Genomic DNA, 13,376 nt, shown 5'->3' with positions numbered 1-13,376 from the left:
CTCTTTACTGTAACCACGTCTCACTCATACTCTGTGTTGCCGGTAACGCGTTACTCAAAAAATTTGCTTTTCAAAGTAACTAGTAGTCTAACGTGTTACTTTATTCTACAAAGTAGTCTGATTAAAGTTACTGTCCAGAGATTCAATGCGTTACTCCACATTTTCATGAAGAAGGCATAATATCTCACTGTTGTAACAGTAACAAACAACTGCCGCTAACTACGAAGATGAGGCGAAGTCATTGATCACCACACTGAATTCAGCCATGGTCTGTTCGTGAATGGTTTGCACATTCAAAACAAAAGTGATGATACTTTTACTACTAGTTTTATGAACCAACAGGCACACGACGCAACGCAAAAAGTGTACATTATGGACCATAAAAGTGGTAAAAAAAATAATTTATTACCATCCTCAACTGGTCCGTGAAGCATTATGGGATGAGGTCGTCTCCGCCCTCTCGCCAGGGGGAGTGACGTGAGACAAGTCACGTTTTCAGTAGGGGTGGAACAAAAAAACGATTCGACCGAACCATCGTTCATCAAGGGGAGCTAAAACGACCGTATCGGTTGCGAGTGAGGCTTTATGGTTTTCATAACAATAGCAAGAGTTCTGCGACGTGCTCTACTTGTTTTGTTTACATTTCAGTAGCATCACTATTCAAGCTACTTCCGTGTTTACAGAGAGCTAGCAAAGTAGCGCTCAGAGACGCTTCATTCCCCGGATGTTGTAAACATAATGCAAAGACGTTATGCAACTTTTTTTTTTGGGGGGGGGGGGGGGGGGGGCTACCGTCAACGCCGTGCTCGCGACACATGCAACTGGAGACAGTTAGCAGAAGCCGGTGCCGTACATCTCGGTATTTCCCATGGCTATCGAGTCCTCTCGGTGCACTTGTATGTCCCGGGCCGGCGTTGGTACTGCGCGCGAGCCAAAAAGAATAACTCCCGTCACGATCCAATGCATGGATTTCTCAGTTTGTGGCTCCCTGTCAATGTCTACAATTAGCATGAGCAGCAGATAGGAGAACTGAGACGTGCCCGCGATTACATCATCAAACTCAAAATGAACGACAGCCCAAAAAATATAAACAGTAGTGATTCTGTGGTCATCATCGTGTCTCAGATTAAAAAAACAAAAAAGATGTCATACATTAACCAAAAATGAATGTGATGGCAAAAGAAAAACAAAAATTGTTAAAAACAAAAATTGTTGATTAAAAAGGGAAATTAACTTTTGGAAATATTTTTGCATATATTAAGTGGTTAAAATGTGTTTGATAGATTTATTGTTCCATAAGGTGGCTTCATATTTCTTTTGGCTGGACGGTAGGTTTATTTCATGTCTTAAATTTATGTTTCTGAAATACTTCACAATGTGCACATATTCTGTTTAATTGCGTTGGTGTCTGTCTAAAGGTTAAATATTTATATTTAACATTAAATTATCAACCTTTTGTTTTCCTGATCCTTATTTTGAAGAGAAAAAAACAAACAAAAAAAACAATTAGAAATGTCAATAACTACTAATAAATATTTAAACTGATACCTTTTTCTGCTGAAAGTAACTAAAAAAGTAACTTTTAATCTAACTTAGTTACTTTTAAAATCAAGTAATCAGTAACGCAATTTAGTTACTTTTAAAACCAAGTAATCAGTAAAGTAACTAAGTTACTTTTTCAAGGTAACTGTGGCAACTCATACTCCACCGGAGTGCGGGTGAAGTACTTACCAAAAGATGTCTTCTCTCCCTGGGTTACCCGTCAACCCTTGGCTCCCAGGTGCAGAGGCGAAGCCCAGGGTTCCCAAAATAACGGATATAATGCCACGGCCGAGGTCTTTACCTGGACGTCGACTCAGCTCCCGGACACGTCAGGCATATTGGGTCCCGGGTTTCGGCACCAAAGAAATGGCAGGTTCATCAATACTGACACTTTTATAATAATTTCACACAGACACAAAAAGGAGAGAAAGACACCGTAATACCTTTTAACACGCTAGCGAGGAGAGCAGAGGAGAACTGTGCCATACAATTCAAACCTATGCTTCTAAAACAGTCCCTCTGAACCCTCTCTTTTTATTCAGATTGCCTGACACTCAAAATACTAAGGGGAGGGGAACCGAACGCGATACCGCTTATCTTCTCCATCCAGGTTCTTCTTTGACGTTCGAGCATGACTTTACAGAAACTCAACAAACATCACGTTCCATGCAAAGACACTTTCGATTGCCAACGGATGCGTAATTTTGGTCTCCAGATCTTCGAGAGCAGTTTTGCTCTTGCTGCAAACACTATATTTAATATGAATGATTATGAAAACTTAGCAAATGTATGATAAAAACAATATAGTTAAATCAATCAAATCAGTTTCTGCAAATCAGACTTGTTAATTCTTCTTAATTCAATTATTCTATCAGTTTTCCCTCTACGCCTGTCCAGGTAGCAATCACAGAATCCTTTCCTCGTTAGTATAGTGGATAGTATCTCCGCCTGTCACGTGGAAGACTGGGGTTCGATTCCCCAACGGATAGGTGGTGCATGTGTTATTTGCTTTTTGGATACTCAGTTTTCATTGCAAATTCAAAGAAAATTGCCCTGTTTCCACCCGGTTTTGAGCGAGGGACCTTTCGCGTGTTAGGTGAATGTGATAACCACTACACCATGGAAACAGACACTGGAGTTTCACGTGCTGACAGGGTTGGCAAAGAGCATAGCTGGCTGGCATTCCCGATTTTAGTGACAGTTTTCCCTCTACGCCTGTCCAGGGAGCAAACACAGAGTCCTTTCCTCGTTAGTAAAGTGGATAGTATCTCTGCCTCTCATGCTGAAGACTGGGGTTTGATTCCCTGACGGGCGAGGTGAGTGCATGTGCAAATCAGTTTTTGGATACTCAGTTTTCATTGCAAATACAAAGAAAATTGCCCTGTTTCCACCCGGTTTCGAGCTGGGGACCTTACGCGTGTCAGGCAAATGTGATAACCACTACGCCATGGAAACAGACGCTGGCGTTTACCCTGTTGGCAGGATTGGCAAACAGCTGTCTGGCATTCCAGATTTTAGTGACAGTTTTCCCTCTACGCCTGTCCAGGGAGCAACGATAGAGTCCTTTCCTCGTTAGTATAGTCAATTATTAAGGACTTTTATTAACTCTTTGACTGCCAGCCATTTTCGGAAAAGGTAACCCCATAGTGCCAGCTGATTTACCGAATTTTACCGATCTTTCAAGCTCCACAGAAAATGTTGTGTTAGGACTATGGAAACGCGGATACTACCAAATGAAAGATTGAAGTCTCATCTTTCATCTATAAAAAAAAAAGTTTGTTTCTACCTTATTCAGATTTTCAGTAATCAACAATAGAAAACAGCTTCGTTTCACCCAAATCCTCTATTTTCTTCCAAAATACGGAGAAATCAAGCTTTTTGTGAAACGATGTTATTTCATGCACTCTAGTGAATTTGGCACTTTTTTTTTTTGCATGAGTGATTCTACAAACACCTAAACTTCTATAAAACACTACCCCAACAATAAAAAAGTGTTTTTTGATTGCAAAATAACAGTTTATTTACATTCAACAGTAGCAATCCTAACAAACAATTTGGAAAACTCTTTACAAACTATTTACACGTGTGCAACTGTGCATGTGTGGTGTGTGTGTACGTGTTACTATTTACAATTGTGTGGATGTTTCAGCTACACAATTTTTCTTTTTGTGTGCTATATTGTGGAGCAATCCCTTGCGTGCAAGGGGGATGCAGCAGGATTTGCACCACAGTTTTTGTCGGTGTGCTTCTGCATGGACTGATTTGCGTGGAGGTTGGTATGATGAACGATGTGCTGGAGAAGTTCATCCGTGATATTATGTAGCGATAATTGGGTCGTCTTTTGGACGAATTAATAATCTGGACGTTACAGAGGTAAATTGAATTTACCTCGATAACCTGTGGGGCACCACGTTGTTTTTGCTTTGGGTTAGCAGGAGCAAACAACGACCAAAATCCTTTCATCAGTCATTGATAATCTAAAGTCGCCACACTCGATATTCAGTGGTTCGTTGTACTAACAAAAGAATAATAATCCACTCGGAAACACAGATGACTTAGGCGGAATACAGTTAATAAAACATGCATTTATTCACGATTGTTACACTACAGAATCAAAATACTGCCTATCTAACTATTCTACCGTCAGAAGAAAAAAACAAAATAAAGCGAATGAAAATAAGGAAGGAATGCGAATGAATGAGGAAATAAGGAAAAGAGAAATTTGACCTGCCAGATCTGTGAGATATTTCAAACGTAAGTTGGACGCAGTGGTACCAATTTGGGAATCAAATGCAGACTTACGAGTATCGTTTGCGTCGAACGAGCAGAAAGGTCTTCAAAAAAAGGGGGAAAAGTAGTCAATGTTCGTTCCAAAAAGGCAAGAAAATAAAAAAAAATAAAAAAGTTTATTCCACAGGTGAGCACGGGAAAGCCGCTTGCGGGCCTGGCGTAGTTGCGCGGCTCGTGCCTTGATTGGTCGGCGATCCGGCGAGGTTGAGTCTCGCCAAGGTTGGTTTGCTGGGCAGCTGTCCGAGTTCAGGTGTTGCAGCTCGGTCAGTACGCGCCTGCGTACGGGGAAGGCCAGCCCGGCGATACGTTGCAAGTGTACGCCGGGGGCCGTGAAGTCCGGGCGGGCAAGCCGATGGTGGAACAAAACAAAAAAAAACAAAAACAAAAGAGTCTTTAGTCAGCGTTGCAGTTTACACCTGCTTTGGCGTGGCGTGGAGCGAGGATCCGCTCTCGTTAACGGATGCTACCAAAAAAGAAAAGGGCCACGTGGTTGGCAAGTCTCTTGGAACAAAGAGTTCGAGCAGGCTGGGCCACTTGCAGGTCGTGCAACAGAGTTTTTGGAAGAGGCGGGAGAGCAGGAAGAAGAAGCAAGAGAGTGAGCGAGGGTCTCCTCGCCCTTTTTAAAGTCTTTGGGCGGGGCTCCAGTGGGTGGTGGCACACCCTTCTGCTCGCTCGGACAGACTTTAAGAAAAAAAATTATTAAAGAGATTAATAATTTGGCATTAAATTTGGTCAGTCTGGCAAATCAGTTTTCCCACACAACCCGTTTAACACACATCGTAATTAATGCATCATAAACTAACTTGTAAGGTAACTTCTACTTGTCTAATCTGACTGAACTGAGAGATATTGATTATCTTTCATTCTGTATGGAGTACAAATGACATAGGATGTTCATACACACAAAGATATAACATGAATCATTCGTAGTTCAGTTGTCTGTCAAGAATTATCATGGTATAAATGTGTAAAATGCGGTTACTTATGTGAATTGTCACTAAGGATAGTTCCAAGTTTCACCACTTGGAGGTGTTGTTGCTCCATCTAGACGTTCCAGGAAGGGCGAGGCGCCAGAATATCCTTTTGTGATTGATAAGAAGTCATGAACATTCCTTTGATCGGTCATTTGTGTATTCCAAGCCATTGGAGCCATTTGTTCGGGCTCCGAGAAGACTGCTTGAATACACTCCTTCGGCAGACGCATAAACTCCTTTGTCACCTGGTCAGCGGCTTCAAAAGAGTTTTGTTGGTGGCTGGGTGACCACCTGTGGAGCTGACCAGGCTTGGATCCTGTCTGGGCAGTGGAATATTCATGCACTGCAGAGAATTTGCTTTAGGAGAAGCAAACTTAAAAAAAAAATTAGAGGGTAGAGTGGAACTTAGGCAATAGTTGTTACAAAGAGCTCCAGGATGTCAGCTCTGCTGCAGCATCCCTTGGTCCTGGTTTTGCAGCAAAGGGGAAGATGGTTGGCTGCCAGCCGAATTCATCAACTTCATGCCAGCCAGAATCTTTGGGATCTGCAAATATACATTTCAATATCATATTATTTTAGAGCAGTGTGATGCAATGTGTGTGTGTGTGTGTGTGTGCATATGTTTACCTTTTTTTCTTGGATGTATTGGTTGATGCACATTCTGTAAATTATAGAAGACGTTTACCATCAAATATTTTATTAGTGCTGTGGAGAATCTTTTCTTTTTACCTTTGTTCTGCTCACTGTGAGAAGGGTCACTTTGGGCCCTATGAGTAGGAGCTGAAAGAAACATATACAATTACAATACTATCGAAAGACTTTCCTTTTATTGTTGCGGTGTATTGAAAACTTTTTTTTTTTTTTACCTTTCTTTGTCGTAGAACCAGCGGTCAGACGTTACTGTGAGCACGATCTATAAAATATACATTCACGTTTGTATAGGTAATAGATGTTCTAGTGTATATCAGCACATTTACACACGCTGCTCGCAGATCGCCCGAAAAGTTAGGAAAGTAATCTTACTAGCAATCTTTTAGCATGTTAGCGCTTACCTTCACGTTCTTTGGAGGACGAAAGACAGTCCAAGACTGTCTTGCATCGGAACCATCGTAGTCGTCATCGTCCGATGAAACGTCATCTGTGCAAGAGTGCGCCATTGTGCACCACTTTTCTCCGGTGTTAGCATCGCTAGCCGGTGGGGCCTTAGGACGTTATTCGCATCGCTAGCCGGTGGGGCCTTAGGACGTGGTCGAAACGGCCGCGTCACCGCTTCAACTATGACTTAACCCCGTCATCACTGTGCTCTTGAGCACTGGTCGTGCTTTTGAGCTTTGAAAATAAGGATCAAGCGTGAGCTGATTGCCATCTGTAGCCTTTTTGACTCTATTAGCCAAGTTAGCCATTCGCTCCCCCTCAACACTCTAGCTCAGCCTCTCTCCTTCTACTGTTGTCTCCTACCCGATCTTGTCCAAAAGACTCATCACAGCCATCTAGTGGCCAGGAATACTCATTATAGTAACCCGATCGGCTTGATATTTGGAGCACAGCTGCCCAAGGCTTTCCTCCACCCGTTTCCATTAAAAAACATAGTTAACGTCAAATAAAGTTTTTGGCGGCATACCCTAGGATTATACTAAACGTCATATAACGTTTATGGCGGCCAAAGAGTTAAGGACATGCCAGCGAGCAGTGCACCGAGGGACCAAGACAGTGAAATCAATCAGGGGCAATCTCTTTTCGACAAGTCGAGACTTTCACTCTTTCAATGGATGCAGTTTATTTATAGGTAATACATGTAAATTTTTAGATGATTATATTGGAAAAGCTTTCAAGAAAACTAAGTTAACTATATAGTTAACATGTTATATATTCCGTAGATTTGCACAGGGCCTACGCCTCAGACAGGTTGATATGATGGAAGACCAGATCGCTGCAAGTACTGCAACACTCTCCAAGATGGCCAAAAAACTTAGGAAGGTCTGTAGAAGGGCAGTTGAATGAATGAGACGACGGCAAGGACAGCGGATTGGTGGACGGCGGGAATTAATTGTAATGGATGAGAGTCACTTCCGCCATAAGCGGAAGGTGTGTAGTGCTTCAGCGTGCTTTAAATGGTTTGTGTTGCTAAGTGCAAGCAATAAGTGAGCTAGGCAATAAAATAATCCTTTTGGTCACTTGTGCCATAAAACTTATACTCTCCCAAACTACTTCCAGGAACTTGTCTGTCTACAAGTCCTTCAAGTATTGTCATGTTTTGATAGATTCACCTGTAAATGATGGAATTACCATCATCAATATTATTATCATAATTGTTAAGTTATTACATTAATTTAGTAGTTTTAATTATACATAATGTTTAAAATATAAATAAATAAATAAAATAACTAAATAACATTTACAAGATTAAAAAGAAAACGTCCCAGAAAAGTTAGAGGTCACAAACCTCCCCTTAAAAATAAATAAATAAATACATGAAAAATGAAATGTCACACTTAAAATAGAAGTTGAAATGTGAAAATATTTTGTAAAATTCCTATTTTTTCCAATTTGATTTTTTTTTTTTTTTTTTTTTTTTTTTTTTTTAAGAGCTCAGAATTGTTCATTCGGTAGTCTTACCGATTCAACGTCTTGTCATCATTGCTCTTTTTTTTTTTTTTTTTTTTTTTTTTTTTTTTGTGTGTGTATGTGTGCGTGCGTTTGCGTGCGTGCGTTTGCGTGCGTGTGTGCATTTGCGTGTGTGCGTTTGCGTGCGTTTGCGTCCGTGCGCGTGCGTGCGTGCGTGTGCGTGCGTGCAAATACGTATAAATTTATACTCATTCATTCACCTAAAACCTTATAAATATCCCATTACCCTTCGCCTTAACCAGGTACTTCAGAATCTTGCCAGAGTCGTGAGGTTTAAATGGTCAGGAGACCAGAGAAAAGGTCAGAAAAAAAAAGAAATAAAGAGAAAAGAAAGGTAAATCAAAGTGAAATCCAGCACCGACCAAACACTTCCTGCCTTCCCCATGATTACAAAATCAAAGTCTTACGCCAACCCCGGAAGCCTCTAAATTCCAGCAAATTTAGCGAGATCTCAAGAGACCAGAGGAAAAACTAAAGAGAGGAAGGAGGGAAGGATCGATAAGGCAGAGTGAGATCCATAGAAGCCAGTACATCCAATCCATCAAAGTGAAGTCCAGCACCAACAAGACCCCTCCTGCGTGGTTACAAAACCAGAGTCTTATGCCAACCCCAGAAACCTCATACTTCTAATAAATTAAGATCTCAAGTGACCAGAGGAAAAACTAAAGAGAGGAAGGAGGGAAGGATAGATAAAGCAAAGTGAGAACCACAGACACCAGCACCAACTGATTCAAGGGGCTGTGGGAGGGAGAGGGTACTTCTGTTGAGTTTCAGTAGATGCTGGTGCGACGGATCTGGCATGCATAAGGACCACCACCAAAGAAAGAAGCCGTCAACCGCGGTCCAGCAAAGCGAGCACTCTCCCCCCCCCCCCCCCCCCCCCCCCCCCGGAATCCCCAGGCCGCGGCAGCACCAAGGCCACCCCCAAGCCACCCGAGCGGACACCGGTTGGCGAGCTGACCCAGACACCCGGAACACCCCCGCCCCAGCCCCGGCCCACACCCCCGAGCCCAAGGCCGCAGAAGGAGGCCCAGTGGGCCCCCACAGCGCCCCACCGGTCCCCAGCCCCCATCCCCCCACGACCCCCCCCGCACCCAACCCAAACCCCCGAACACACCCCGACCCCCAGCACCCAACCCCCCACCCACCCATACCTCCACCCCCCCCCAAACAAGCCACCCCCCCCCCGACGGCCGCCACCCCCCCCGCGAACCCGGCCCCCCGCGAGAACCCCCCACCCCCCCCCGGAAACCGGCACCGGGCAGCAGCGCAGAGAGGGAAGATGTGCCCACCCCACCTCCAGCCGCGCGAGATTTGCACAGCGGCGGGAGGGGGGAAGCAGAGGAGGAAGCACCAGGGGAGAAGGCGGAACACCAGAACACCGAGCCCGGTGGGGAGAGGCCCCGGTCGTCACGCCAGAGTACTAGTGACACCTAACCCTGTTACTGAGTCCGCCAGCTCGCCGACTGGCGAGCTCTACCCTTACACCGTGAATGTGGCCCCACCCAGTGTATATACAAGTGTGTGCGTGTGGTGCATTAAAATTGGGAGCAGGTGAGTCGGAGCAGAGGGAAAAAATTTCCCCTACTCCGACACACCCGTATCCCCCCCAAAAAAATGAATATGTATATGTGTGGTGCATTAAAAAAGGGAATGGAGGGACAAAGTGGTGGGGCAGGGACACAAATGGGGGGGACCACAGCGCTGCCAGGCACTGCAGTCCATCCCCTCTGATGGCTCCCCGCCCCAACTCACCCCTCCCCTTGGACGTGAGGTGCATTAAAATTGGAGGGGAGTTGAAGGGTGAAGACGGTGTTTCCACCCTTCCCCACCCCACCAAGAAATGTGTTGGGGAGAAGACGACAAGAAGGCGAAAGGGCGGCTGCAGGGCAGGAGGGGGGGGGGGGGGGGGGGGTCGACAAGGGAAAAGGGACCGGGAGGCAGAGGAGGATGGGCGGGAGGAGGCGAGGAGGGAGAGGCGACGGGGGGGAGGAAGGGGGAGGGGAGAGGGAACCACGGGGCACACCGGAGGCCCACCCACCCCGAACCGCGCCGCCGGGCACGGAGCAGCGGACCGCGCCGGGACGGCACCGCCCCGGGCACCAGGGGAAGCACCCCAACACCGCACCCCACAGGGGGCCCAGGGAGCGGCCAAGACGCAACCGCCACCGAGCAGACAACGGGGGGGGGGGGCAGAACCACCCCCGCCCGACCACAGGGGACGGCGTCAAGAAAATTGACTAATTAGCATGCAGTAACACCAAGTGTTGATGCTTAGTGCCCACTAGAAATAGATCTTAAGGAGTTAATGAGTATAGTGTCGTATAGTGTGGTATGCTCGAGCCCACTAGCAGCAACTAGGTTCCTGACTATATAAAAATAAAAACAATCAGATACAAAATACCAAATACAGAAGCAGCGAAAACAGAAGTTGTAACGATGTGGTGGCTCTCGTTAACAGGCAGAATCTTGGCAGGATTAAGTTGCCAAATTGAGATTAAAATATTCTATGTACATAGACCATATTTGTTTAAATCTTGATACTTGATTTTTATTTAAGGCAGAGATTTTTTCCATTGAGATATAATTTATTAGTAAGTTTAACCAGTGGTCGATATTTAGAGATTGTTTATTTTTCCAATTGACAAGGATTATTTTTTTAGCAATAGTAAGGGCTATAAATATAGATTGAGATTGTTTACATGGTAGCTCAGTTATTGTTAAGTCACCTAGTAAACACAATCTTGGAGATAAAGGAAGCCTACAGTTTAATATATCAGCGAGCTTTTCCAAGATTTTAGTCCAGAAATGCAGCACTGGAGTACATGACCATAAAGCATGAAGATAAGTATCGGCAGTGTTTTGTGAGCACTGGAGACAAATGTCGGAGTCAGAGAGTCCCATTTTTTTCATCATATATTGTGTAATATATGTTCTATGAAGTATCTTATATTGGATAAGTTGCAAATTTGTCTGTTTGGTCATTTTAAATACATTTTCACAGATTTGGGTCCAAAAGTCTGGTTCCGGAACTATAGACAAGTCTTTTTCCCATTTTAAAGTCGGTAAATACGTTTTATTTGTGTATAAAAATAACTTATATATTTTTGATATTTTCTTTATTGTTGTTGGAGAAAGCTTTATAATATCTTTAGCTAAGACAGGCAGTTGGAGCGTATCCTGAAGTGTTGGGATTTGTTTCTTAACCATATTTTTAACTTGCAGATAATGTAAGAAATTTCCCTTTTTTATTTCATATTTCTGGACCAAGTTTGTATACGATATAAACTTATTATCTGAGAAAAGATGATGAAGGTGTGTAATTCCTTTCTGCTCCCATAGGCTTAAATGGAACGACTGATTATTAAGTTGAAAGTCGGGGTTATGCCAAATGGGAGAGAGCCCACAGGGCGCCAATTGGGAGTTTGTAATTTCTAATGCCTTCCACCAGGCAGTCAGGGTGGCGGCTATCATTGGGTTTTTAAAACAATTATGTCGTCTTATTGATTTTGTAATAAAGAGTAAATCTGACAGTCTAAGATTATTACAATCCTTCTGCTCCAATTCCAACCAACAGTTAGTATCTCTGTTGGGTTGTGTCCATAGCACAAGATATTGTAGTTGATTAGCTAAATAATAGTACATAAAGTTTGGTGCCTCTAAACCTCCTTTAGATTTACTTTCCTGAAGAGTAGATAGACTAATTTTGGCTTTTTTTTTATTCCAATAGAATTTTATGATAGCAGAGTCCAGCGATTGGAACCAGTTAGACGTAGGTTTAAATGGAATCATTGAAAATAAATAATTAATCTTTGGTAAAACTTTCATTTTTATAGTAGCTATCCGTCCTATTAAAGAGATTGGAAGATTATTCCAGCGCTCCAGGTCACTACGGATACTATCCAATAATGGTGAAATATTTAAAGAAGTTAATTCAGTTATTTTAGGTGGAATTTTAACACCTAAGTATTTTAAATTACCTGTAGGAAAGGAGTAGTGTGGATCCTGACTTGTAGGATTCCATGAATTTTCTGTAATAGGTAATAATGTTGATTTTGTCCAGTTAATAGAGTAATCTGATAAGTGAGAGAATTTAGTTATTAATTTAAATGCTTCCCCTAGCGAGATAGCAGGTTCTTCTAAATAGAGTAATATATCATCGGCATATAGATTAATTTTATGTTCTATTGTCCCGGAGTGGATTCCTTGGATCCGTCTATCCTGACGTATAGCTAATGCAAGCGGCTCAATAAATATAGCAAATAATAAAGGAGACATTGGGCACCCTTGTCTTGTTCCCCTTTGTAAAGTAAAACTCTGTGATGTAATCCCATTAGTAGTAACTGTAGCTTTAGGAGAATCATATAATATTGAGACCCATTGAATGAATGACTCCCCGAAGCCGAATTTATTTAAGACAGCAAAGAGGAAGGACCAGTTAACTTTATCGAATGCTTTTTCTGCATCCAGCGAAATAACAACTGCCTTTTTATCATACCGCTGTGACATACTAATCAAGTTAAAGAGTCTCCTAATATTATTAGTAGAATGACGACCTTTAATAAAACCTGTTTGATCACTATGAATAATTGTCGAGATTACCGTCTCTAATCGAGATGCCAAGGCCTTAGCGATAATTTTAATATCGGTATTAATTAGTGATATCGGTCGGTAACTTGACGGGAGGGTAGGGTCTTTTTCTGGCTTTAATAAAAGTTTAATTGCTGCTATATTCATATCTTGACGTATATCACCTTTACTTTTAATTTCAGTTACTACTCTTAGAAATAATGGAGCAAACATTAACCAGAAATGTTTAAAAAATATAGCCGGAAAGCCGTCTGGACCAGGTGCTCTGCCATTAGGTATACTGTCTAAAGCACGATACAACTCATCTATAGTAAGCGGGGTATCGAGAATATCTTTATGTTCAATAGATAACTGAGGTATATTTAAGCTGTTTAGGAATTCCTCAATATATTCAGGGTTAGGTCTATTAATTTCTGTGTATAGATTTCGATAATAGTTATAAAAAATATGGTTAATTTCTTCTGGTGATTGTGTGCATTCACCATTTATATCTTTAATAGCCGTTATAAGAGATTTTTCCCGATTCCGTTGAAGTTGATTTGCCAGGAATTTACCTGATTTATTATTATGTTCAAAATTATTATATCTCAACTGTTGTTTTATAAACTCTGTCTTTTTAGATAACATGTTATCTAACTGTATTTTTATATTCTGTAGTTCTATCCATATTTGATTATTTGGGTTTAATACATATTCATCCGTTAGTTGTTTAATTTTATCTTCCAGGTATTTTTCTAATTTTTTATCCTGTTTCTTTTTATAAGTTGAATATGATATAATTTTCCCTCTAATTACCGCTTTCCCTGCTTCCCAGAGAAGAGATGGAGATATATTTGGAGAGTCATTTATTTCCAA

General features: G+C 42.3%; 1 long non-coding RNA gene across 1 annotated transcript; it reads right to left on the bottom strand.

Annotated features, from left to right (window-relative positions):
- Positions 1–4,107: 4,107 nt before the first annotated feature.
- LOC144009740 (uncharacterized) lies at positions 4,108–7,880 on the bottom strand. The gene is made up of 4 exons (XR_013281027.1): positions 6,173–7,880; positions 6,036–6,086; positions 5,934–5,967; positions 4,108–5,850 (listed from the first exon to the last, which is right to left on the bottom strand). It is a non-coding gene; the product is annotated as an uncharacterized LOC144009740 (long non-coding RNA).
- Positions 7,881–13,376: the final 5,496 nt, after the last annotated feature.

Source organism: Festucalex cinctus, chromosome 20, assembly GCF_051991245.1.
Source record: "Festucalex cinctus isolate MCC-2025b chromosome 20, RoL_Fcin_1.0, whole genome shotgun sequence".
Taxonomy (NCBI): Eukaryota; Metazoa; Chordata; class Actinopteri; order Syngnathiformes; family Syngnathidae; genus Festucalex; species Festucalex cinctus.
Note: the sequence above shows the minus strand (reverse complement) of the source record. Positions and strands in the feature narration are given on the sequence as shown.